Source organism: Cupressus sempervirens, chromosome 7 (assembly GCF_028749045.1).
Source record: "Cupressus sempervirens isolate cs-2001-9-10 chromosome 7, ASM2874904v1, whole genome shotgun sequence".
In the NCBI taxonomy this organism is placed as follows: domain Eukaryota; kingdom Viridiplantae; phylum Streptophyta; class Pinopsida; order Cupressales; family Cupressaceae; genus Cupressus; species Cupressus sempervirens.
Window position 1 is genome coordinate 802,906,320 of NC_143124.1, and position 12,180 is coordinate 802,918,499.

A 12,180-nucleotide genomic window follows, 5' to 3' on the forward strand; every position below is an offset into this window, starting at 1 on the left:
TACATTAGGGGCTTCCTATAAGAAAATCACTTTTGATGATTATGCTCAATTGTTAGAAGATGAACAAACTAAGTTGCAAACAATGAGGATTCTCAAGTTGTCAAAGTCCAAGGCATTGGTGGCTAATAATGAGGGTTCTCAAAATTTAGTTGGTCAAAGTTTAAACAAAGAAAATGGAAAAAATAAGAACTGGAAGAATAACAAACAAGAGGATATAGAAAAGTCAACACTACAATCAAATCAACAATGAGGTAGGTCTTCTCCTAATACAAACAAAAAGGGGGACATTAATCAGGAGAAGAAAAAGTGTGCATATTGTAAAAAGATGGGTCATGATGAGTAGTAGTGTTATCATAAATAGATTGATGAGTTGAAGAACATCATGAAGAAAAGCAATGCTTTAGTGCCTAATGCTTATAAGGAAAATTGATCTTCATCCTTAGATTCTAAGGGACAAGGGCATGCTTTACTCACAAATACTATTAGTTAGAGAGATTGGATCATTGATATAGGTGTCATACATCATATGAGTGTGTCAAAGCGAGATTTTTCTTCCATGAAACATTTAGAGGTACCACACATCTTTCAAGGTGATGATACTAATGTGGAAATTGAAGGTAAAGGTGAAGTTAAAATGAAAAATGGAGCATTCAAGGGTGTTCTATGTGTTCCCAATCTTATCTCCAACCTTCTTTCTATATACCAAATGACTCACTATGGAGATGGAAATAAAGTTGAATTTCTTCCTGATTCAGTCGTAGTGAAAAGCATCAAGGATGACTCTATGATTGCAATAGGAGAAGCCAATCATGATTCAAGGCTTTATGATTTCTCCTCCTTTGTGCCTACATCAAATGCACAAGCCTTGTTATTACATTAAAATGCAAAAAGCAAACTATGGCATGGGAGATTTGGACATCTCAACTATAGATATCTTTAGTAGCTTAGCAGTAAGCAAATGGTTAATGGTCTGCCTCAAGTCTAGTTTTTAGAAGGTGATTGTTCAGGTTGCTCACTTGGAAAAAATCTAGAAAAATTTTATGAAAAGGGGAAGCCTTGGAGAGCATAACGTGTTCTTGTGGCGGGCCCATTTCTAGTGCCATCATTTGGCAAGTCATGCTATGCACTCACCTTCATAGATGACTACTCTCATTTTACTTGTGTTTTCTTCATGGCTCACAACAGTGAAATGTTTGAAAAATTTATCAATTTCAAGGCTCAAGTGGAAAAGCAATAAAAAAAAGCCATCAAAGTTCTTCAAATAGATAATGGGGGGGAGTATGGGAACACAAGACTAATAGAACTTTGCACTCAAGAGGGCATTGGCCTTCAACATTCACTACCATATATGCCATAGCAAAATGGTGTTTCTGAAAGGAAAAATAGAACTCTCAAGGAGATGACCACTTGCATGCTACAAAACAAGTCTCTTGATCAAATCTTTTGGGCTGAAGAAATGAATTGTGCTAGCTATATTCAAAATAGGAGTCCTCACAAAGCTTTAGATGGTATAACTTCTATTGAAGCATGGACTGGTAGGAAACCTATGGTTAAGCACTTTAGAGTCTTTGGTTGTCCAATATGGGCATAAATACCTCCACGAAAATGCAAGGCATTGGAAGTATAGAGTAAACCTTGCATCTTTTTTGGACATGCAAACTCACATAAAGCCTACACGTTAATGGATCTAGAGACACATGATATATTCTATGAGAGGAGTGTACATTTGGAAGAAATGTGTCCAAGCTTTTCTTCTTCAACTCCTCCTTCTTCCTCCTTCATTGAAGATAGTGATAGTGATCACAATGACTTGGAAGATGTGTGTCCTCAACCAAAATAGAGGCATCAAATAGTTGAAGTGAGGATGCTCCTACTATATCTTCTTCCACTAGAGCTAGATGGGTTAAGCAAACATTGGATGTGGCCGAACCATTGGCAGGGAATCCTTCTAATACAAGGAGGACAAGATCACAACAAAAATCACTCCCACATTCTTATATTGTAGTTTCTTTAGATCCACAATCATTTAAAGAAGCATCAAGTATTCTAAAATGGGATAGAGCAATGGAGGAAGGATATAACTCTCTTATGAGAAATGATACATGTGACTTAGTCTCTCTTCCTAAGGGAAGGAAATTGGTTTAGTGTAAGTGGATTTATTAGACCAAATTCATAGCAGATGGAAGTGTTGATAAACATAAGGCTCAACTTCTTGCAAAAGGTTTTTCTTAGGTACCTAGCATTGATTACACTAAGACCTTTGTACTAGTGGCAAAAATGAATTCTATTCATTTGACACTAGCTATAGTAGCAGCTCATAAATGGGTTGTTCATCAAATGGATGTGAAAAAAACACATATTTGAATGGGGATCTTCATGAGGAGATATACATGGAGCAACCATAGGGATTCATACAAGATGCTTCCTTGGTTTGCAAATTGAAGAAATCTATCTATGGACTTAAACAAGCTCCCAGAGCTTGGTACACCAAGATGGATTCCTTTCTTCTCTCAACAGGGTTCAATAGATCTCATTCCAATCCAAATGTTTACATTCTTCAAAGGGATGATTCACATTTTCTCCTTGTGATTTATGTGGATGACTTGATCATTATAGGAAGTGCTGCATCCATCATCGACAATGTCAAGGCTACTTTGCAGGATAGGCTTTTTTGATGGCAGACTTGGGTCTACTCCACTATTTCCTTGGTATCGAGATACATTAGTCTTCACCAAGGATAACCTTATCACAACCCAAGTATGCTCTTTACCTTCTAGCTTGGTTTTGCATGAGTGACTACAAGGTTGCACCTACTCCCTTTCATTTAGTTGTTAAGTTAGAAATGAAGTGTTCCACCCCACTTGTTGATGTGACTTTGTATAGACAGTTGGTTGGAAGCCTCATCTACTTGACACATACATGCCTTGACATATCATTTGTAGTTGGAATGGTTTCTTGCTTCATGCAAGAGCCACATGAACTTCATTGGAAGGAAACCAAATGAATCTTGTACTATATACAGGGTACACATACACATGGGATACACTATGCAGCTAGTATATGACTTTAGTTACTGGGATATACTCAGACTATTCATGAGATATTGATTCTCTCAAGTCTACTTTAGGATATATGTTTCATCTTTTTTCCAACCCCATTTGTTGGCAGAGTAAAACATAGAAGACCATTGTTCTCTCATTGACTAAGGCTGAGTATCGAGGAGCTATGAATGCAACAACAAAGGCTATTTGGCTAAACAAATTTTGAAGGAGTTTGGTTTTGATCTACCACAGACCCATAGTCATCCATTGTGATAGCTAGAGTGCTATTAAAATCACAAAATATCAAGTGCAACATTAGTGCACCAAACATGTTGAGGTTCATAAGCACTACATCACAGAGCTTATTCATGAGTAGGTCATCGCATTGTAGTATTGTCCTACTGAGCAACAGGTAGCCGACATCTTCACCAAGCCCTTCATAGAGGTCAAGTATATTCTCTTCAATATTGTACATATCACTCTTTTTGGGGGAGGATTTTTCCCATGAGGTTTTCCCTCTTTCTCCATTTTCAAAGAGATTTTATTGCATTTTAGTATTGTATTTGTACTTGGGTACCTAACATGGCCTAGTAGCTAGGACCCATTATGCATTTCATCATAGCTTTTTAAAGCTTAAGTGCATTCCCCTAAGTTGCACTTTGGGGGGGGGGGGTGGTGTTAGTGTAAATGATTATTATTTATGCTTTACTTAAGTTTACTTAGGATAAATGCATTATTTTATTATTTCTTAGGTTAGACACTTAGGAGTTTGCATACTCATATGAGTTTTCATGTTGACAACATTGGTGTAAGCAACTCTAATTAAGCACATGGTGTCTACAACACTGGAGTTTGCATAATTAACTAAGTTTTCATGTTGACAACACATTTATTCACACTCTTATTTTAGCACATGGTGTCTATAACATAATTTTATGTGCTACACCTTTGTAGGCTTATCCTCTCACCATCCCACTAACTCCTGTGCTTAATGGAGGATATTCCACTCATGGTGGACATGTGCTTGGTTGTAATACTTATCAGTGTGCTCACTCCTAGTTAGTCTAGAGGCCTTTATATTTAGGCACTCCTAGTGTACTTGTACAATCGATTGAATATCATATTATTATTTTGATCATACTTCATTGGTCTATTTTGTGCTAGTTATTGTGCTTCTTGGTCTTGGGTGATTTTTCCCTAAGGCAAATTCTTACAGATGTAACAGTCATTTGTAAATCATTTAATCAAGGTGACATTGTAATGGAGTATTCTAAAGTCCTCTAACTAGGCCACTTCTAATAAGATGATAAATTCCCCTAATAGGGTCACATTTAACATATTTTATAACCTTTAACATGATTGGCTCCTTATAGAGTTTACTTCATAAGAGTGAAAATTGGTAGCATGTTACTAGTGGTTTTTCCCAAATTGGGTTTCCATATTAAATCCTAGTGTCATATTTGTGTGGATGTTATTTGAGACATTTTACTATTAATGTTTTACATTATGCAAGTTTATTATTATTAGGAAAGTGGACTACAAGTTCTATGTTGCTAATTATTTTCTGTAGAGACTAAGCTACTTATTGATTATATCTAAATTATTTGAAGTGATTAAAAGTTTAATTGGTACATTTGGACTTGAGGATAATTGATTCACCCCCTCTCAATTATTCTAAATCATTCTAACAATTGTTATCAAAGAAGAGGTACTTGTATATAAATGTTTGAAGGTAGTTGAAGCCAAAGATCAAGATGTACAAAAAGGAAGTGTTGATATTGAACAAGGAGAACTTCATTGCATGCTAGAGTTTGATGAAGTTGCATCTAGTAGGAATTGGAGGAGCAATACACTATGTGGAAAATGCATATGTAGAGATATCAATACCTCTGACAACTAAGAAGATGAAAGAGAAGCAAGAACACAATCATGTAATGTTGGAGATTGTATCAATATTAGGCTATACAGAGTTTGATGACATAAATGAGTGCTCTACTTCCAAGAAAATTTGAGATACAATGCATACTATCTATGGAGGAGACACAAATGTGTAATGAGAAAAATAAAAAATCTTAAGAGGAAAGTTTGATAAGATGAGAATAACAAAAGGTAAAACTACTTCTCATTACTATGGATGAGTCAAAGAGGTGGTAAATACTATAAGATGATCCAATGGAAATATTAATGATGAAACTATAATTAGCAAGGTACTGAGAACCCTACTTCCTTTATATGTTATTAGACTCTCTACAATACAAGAACTGAGATACATACTCCTGGTAACAATCTAACTTTGGGAGGATTAGTTGGAAGACTTTTTGCTTTTGAATTATCAAATTTTGATAATTTTACTCCTACTACCATTGAATCAGCTTTCAAATCTCAAATGGTTCTTAAGAATAAAGGAAAAGGAAAGTGTGTGAACAATGATAGTGATATCTCTAATGATGATCTTGATGAGCTTGAAGGATTAATGCCTAGAAGACTTCAAAGAGGTAAAGGAAAATTCAAAGGAAAACTTCCTATAATATGTTTCATGTAACAAAGTTGGTCATATTCCTACAAGGTATCTTGATAGAGAAGAAAAGAATGAAAGAAGGGAAAAAAATGTAAAGGAAGAAGACATGATAGAGAAAATAGAGGAAATAAAGACTACAAAGATAAAGGTAAGAAATATTGTTATATTGTTAAAGAATAAATTGACAATGAATCTGATAGTAATGATGAAGAAGTTGTCTATGTTTCTATGAAAGAAGATTTTGATGAAGATGAGAAAACTAAATTAATTTCTTATGTGAGTAAAGGTGATGGATGGGTAATTGATAGTGGTTTCTCACTTCACATGACTATGATAAAATTAAGTTTGAAACCTTAGAACAATATAAAAGAAGTTGTTTCAAGTTTGGTAATAGTGTACAATGTCTTGTGAAAGGTAAAGGATCAATAAAATTGACTGATAAGATTAGGTGTGACAATGTTTATTGGGTTAAGGACTTAACTATAATTTATTATGTGTTTCACAGGTAAATAGATCAAGGTATAGTGTTAAATTTTGTCACAAGAAGGCCAAGATATTTGATGCTACTAGTGAAATAATTGGAAGTGGACAACAAACAAGAGGTAACTTGTTCTGTCTATATTTATCTAATGAGACATGCTTGTTTGCACAATATGATGGTATATGGTTATGTAATAAGAGGTTATGTCATGTGAACTTTGATAATATGGTAAGCATTAGCAAGATGAAAAGAGTAAGCAGATTACCAAAATTGATGAAACTTAATAATGTCATGTGTAAATAATGTTAATTGGGTAAAATGACAAATATAGTGATGATAAATATTTGATTATATTTATTGATGACTACTCTAGAATGATGAATGTGATGTTTCTAAAAGAAAAATTTGATGCTTTTTAATTGTTGAAGTGGTCTTTGGCAAGAGTAGAAAAAGAAATAGGTAAAAGTCTGAAGTACTTGAGATTTGATAGAGGAAGTGAGTTTACTTCTAATTAATTCAACATATTCTACAACAATAGATGAATCAAGAGATAGATGTCAACACCCATAACCCCTCCACATAATGGAATAGATGAAAGAAGGAACCAATCAATCATGGATTGTGCTATAACACTAATGATGGAGAAGAATGTATTACATAAATACTAAAGAGAAATCGTAAGTACAAAAAATTATACTTGAATTGAGTACAAGTCAAGAAAGGTACAAATGTTACAACCTTTGAGTTATGGTATAGGTATATACCTAATGTGAAATATTTTAAAGTTTTTGGAAGCAAATGATATATATTGAAGGACAATAGAAATGGACAACTTGATGCTAAAAGTGATGAAGGCATTGTCCTATGATATTCCACTAAAAGAAAATCCTATAAGTGTCTAAATTCTAACACTAACAAAGTTGTGGAAAGTGCAAATGTGAAAGTTGATGAATATGCAAAAAAGAATGAAGTAGAATGCAAAAAGGAACCTATAGATTACATCACATTCATATATGTCAATGAAGGTGTTTTGTACACCTTACTTGAGCTAGAGAATAAGGCTACAAAGAAATAATTAACTATACATACCAAGTTGTAGCAATAGGCTATCGAGGAACAAACTATAGGTAGTAAGCATTAGCAAGATGGTTCCAAGATACAAGAAAAAATTGCTAAGTCTCAAGAATTTAGTACCGAGAAACAAGAAGAATAAGAAAACATTAAAAATGAACTTGATAATTTTTCAAGAAGAAGGAAGAAGAAAGAAGAAAAAAACCTACACTAGAAAAATCTATGAGAAGACATCATGCACCTGAATAGATCATTGGAAATAAAGAGTTTGGAGTTATAAAAACAAAAAGAGTGATAAGTGACACATGTTTACTTTGTGAGTTTGAACTTAAAATAGTGAAGGGTGCTTTGGAGAATGAAGATTGGATTCAAGAAATGAATGAAGGAATTTAACAAATAGAGAAGGAAAAAACTTGGTCACTAGTACCTAGACCAAAGGACAAGAATTATATTGGAACTAAGTGGGTATTTAGGAACAAGTTGGATGAGAAAGGATAAATCAGAAGGAATACAACCATATTGGTGTGCAATGAATATGCACAAGAAGAAGGCATTGGCTATGGGCAGACATTTTCCTTAGTTACAAGATTGTGAGGAGTTATAACTCTACTTGCATATTTTGCATACAAAAGGATTTAAAGAATATCAAATGGATGTCAAATATGCATTTCAAAATGGAATATTAGAAGAAGAGGTTTACATTGAATAACTAGAAGGATTTTTGGATCCAAACAAAAGGAACATGGTATGCAAACTACACAAAGTTCTATTTGGACTAAAATAAGCCCCTAGAGTATGGTATGAAAGGTTGCACAACTATTTTATAAATATTGGTTTTGCAAGGACTAATGATAATAATAATCTGTAATTGAAAATTAAAGGTGGAAAAGGGATATTCTTAGCTAAAATATTTGTGGATGATATCATATTTTGAGGACAAGATGCATTATGCAAATCATTTGTAGATGAGATGCAAAAGGAATTTGAAATGTCTATGTTTGGGGATATCAAATTTTTTGTTGGTTTAATAGTATGTCATATAAAAAAAAGTATCCAAATTACTCAATCTAAATATATCAAGGAGATAATGAAAACTTTTGGTATGGAAGATTCAAGATGATTTATCACACTTATGGGTACTAAACATAAACTCTCTAAGAATGATGATTCTACTAATGTAAACACGACATTGTATAGATTAATGATTGGGAAGCTACAATATGTTGGTCATAAAAAACTAGATATTTCATTAGTAGTTGGGATTGTTGCAATATTTTCTACAAATTCTAAGGAGAATCATATGATGGAAATGAAAAGATTACTAATATATCTAAAAGGAACAAAGGACTATGGCTTATCTTATAAAAAAGAATGACAAGTTTGAACTAAAAGTGTATATAGATGCTAATTGGGTAGGAAATGTTGATGAAAGAAAAAGTAAAAGCGTTGGAGCTTTTTTTTCTAGGTAAGAGATTGATTTCATGCACAAGTAAGTTTTGGAATTATGGTATATTTTTCATTAGTGCAAACACTTATTCAATTTTGAATGCTTATCTAGCTCATCACTTAGTCTATAGTGTATACCGAGCATTCAATGGTTACCTTATAAGTTTAGCAGGTAAACAGTTCTCACCGAGCATTTCAAAGGATACCGAGTAAATGAAGAACTTAGTGTTCACCGAAAAAAGCAAGGTAAATGAAGAGCTCAGTGTTCACCGAGCAAAGCAAGGTAAATAAAGAACTCAGTGTTCATCGAGAAAAGCAAGGTAAATGAAGAACTTAGTGTTCACTGAGCAAAGCAATGTAAATGACGAACTCAGTGTTCACCGAGCAAAGCAACATAAACGGAGAAGTTAGTTTCTACCGAGTGGCACTATATCTACCGAGTCACCAATGGTTACTGAGTTCCAAGTAGTGTTGTGTGGCTAGTATGAACCAAGCCTCTACTTCTACCCAATGCATGATGATGCTGAGTAATGTAGTGGATGCCGAGTATTAGAAGGTCACCAAGTTAGCTTGAGGAACCTGAGTTTTCTACTATCTAGCCGACTCAGTATTGTTTTGTTCACTTATGTTTTGGCCAACCTTGCAGTTGTAAATAATGAAATGGTATATATGTAATATATGATATCATTTGTAAAATATATGGTGAGTGTGAAAAAGATATAAAAAGGAAGAGATTGATGTTCACATGAAAAGAAGGAATTGCAAATCAGCAGCAAAATAAAAGGGATTCAGCAAGGTCAACATAGCAACAGAAAAGTTATATCTATCACATCAGGTAATCAATGCAAAAAGGATCTTATTAGAAAATAGTTGTAAGTAGATCCACTGCTTCATCCTAACAGGTGAATCAGTTTATAAATCCTTTAATAGGGTAGACTTAACAGTCTTTCTGTAAATCTCCTAACAGAGTGCATACTTTACTATATGTTTGTAAATCCTCTAACAAGGTGGATCTAGTAGTCCTACTTGCTCCTAACAGGGCAGATCACCAAAAGTGATCATTGTAAGCCTTAACAGGCCAACTTTATATTGTAGTATTGAATTTTTGTGGGCATCATCCCCACCCCAATTTTACTTTCTATTTGGAAGGTTTCTGGGTCACCAAATCTCTGTGTACATGTGCAATGAATGTTTGTTCTTTCAGTTATATAGTAGATTAGATGAATGAATGGTGAATGGTTAAAATTCTGAATTATTTGAAAGTTTTATAAGTTACTATTCACCCCTCCCCTCTAGATAATCTATCTTATCTTGAATATTTCCAATAGTAAGAATCATAATTTCATTTCACAATCAACAAGAAAAGATGAATATGTAACAACAATAGTTAATTGTTCTAATATTATGTTGATCAAGAGATCGTTGAAAGGAAAGAAGGAAGAGATCATTGATCAATTTATTATCTATTGTGATAAAAAAAGTTCTATAAATATATCAAAAAACCCTATGATGCACACAAAGACCAAGCATATTGCTATCAAGTATCATTACTTGAGGGAACTAGTTCAAGATGAAGAAGTGAGATTGGAATACGTGAACACAAAGAGAAAATAGCTGATATTTTCACTAAAGCTTTACCTAAGAATGTACATGATTTTATATGAGGTAAATTAGGGGTGATTTCCTTAGCTAAGGCTACTTAAACTAAGATGGAGCTCTACATCAAGTGTGTTGATCAGAATATATTACAAGTTGATGCAACAAGTCATACTTTAGAAGCTTCCTAAAGTAGTGAGGTCATAAGTAAAGATCACAGATGGAGAATCAAATTTATATGTATTAAAAAGAATATATATACATGATAGAGATGTATGAGAAATATGGAATGTCTTTGGTGTTGGGATTCTTTAGAATAATTTAGAGGTGGAGGGCAGGGGTGGGGGGGGTGGGGTGAATCAGTTATCTAAGGTTTAGATGTACAAATAAAACTTTTCATAGCTTAGTGAACCCATATCCATAAAACATATTCATCATGCATGCATCTATTAGATTATACAATTGCTTAAACTTATAGGTTATTGTTGAATCAACTTTGCAGAAATGTAAGCATGAAACATAATAGATTCAATAAAACATTTGACACAATGATTTTATGTGGAAACCCAATTTGGGAAAAAAACACCAGTAACATGCTATTCATTCTCACTCTTCTAAAGTGATGCCCTATGAAAGACCACCCCTATTAAAGATTATAATGCACACTATTAAATGTGACTCGGTTAGAGGATTTCAATCACCTTGTTAGGAGTGAGCCTTGTTAGAGGACTTTAGATCATTCACTTGGAATGTCAATTAGTTAAAGGATTTACAAATGATTGTTAGGTCAATCTTAATCCAAAGGATTTAACATAGACTGATACAATGATTAGAAAGTAACAATAAGGCTTGATCTAATAAAAACTCACAACACACTTGTAGATTACAAATCTCTATTTTAGTCCTCCATTCTACTCAGCTTTTACACACTTTAGCTCTGATAGCTTGTTCAGCCTTCAAGCATCCATACCCTTAACCCTTCTTGATTTTCTTTCCAACAACAATCTCTTCTCTTTGGTCATTGAATGAAGCAATACCTTAGATTCCTTGTCTTCCTTAGGTTCTCGCACATGATAACCTTTTCTTTTGACCAACTATCTCTATAAATAGAAAATTAAGATCTTTTGTTGTTCATCTGGTATCATCTATTTTAGGGTTAGGTAGGACTATGTAGGATTCAATGCCTCTACCCATGTTTTCATTTTATTCCCTTATAGAAACTTCTTCTTCAATCCTTTTTGAATTCACCTCAAAATGGTGCATCTTGAATTTTGTGCCACCAACTAATCAAGCTTATCTTCCACATGATTCACACAATCCAAGAAATCAAACTTGTCAGCTTAGATTCATTGAATTCATGATCTTTCTCACAATTTTGTCACTCAACATTAACTTGCTTCTAATGCTCAACACATATTACTTTTCTCAACACCCACTATCAAATCACTTAGCATGAACTAAAGTTTACTGGTACTTGACATCAACTAAACTTTACTTGACATACACTAAAATTTGACTTTGCTTGACTCTAACTGATTTTTTTCTTGTCTTACACTAAAATTTCTTAGCACCTACTATGAAGATTATTAAGCTTGGTAGACTCAATTCATTTTACTTGTTCTTCTGAACTTAATCAATGTATCCATCCTTTGTAACCTTAAGTAGATAATCATTGCACTATAATATCATTGTATTAACTAATCTTTGTACTCCTTTTCCATATCATAACTCAACCTTTCCTCTAGGTTTTATTATTACCTCATTTGATCAAATCCTCTTCATCAATCAAACAAATGATAGTACTCGAATCATTTAAGAAATTTTCTTACTAGCAAGTAGTAGGTTTGACATCAGTGACAAAATGATTGAACACATTCTCATACTTGTATCAATCTATTTTCAACATTTGTAATTATTTTCAAAGAGGGAGAGAATGTAAGTGACCATTCTAATATTCTAAGACACAAAAGGAAGAAGTTATGAAGTTACCATTCAAAGGGAGATGCTAGTTACAAATTAGTGAGAGG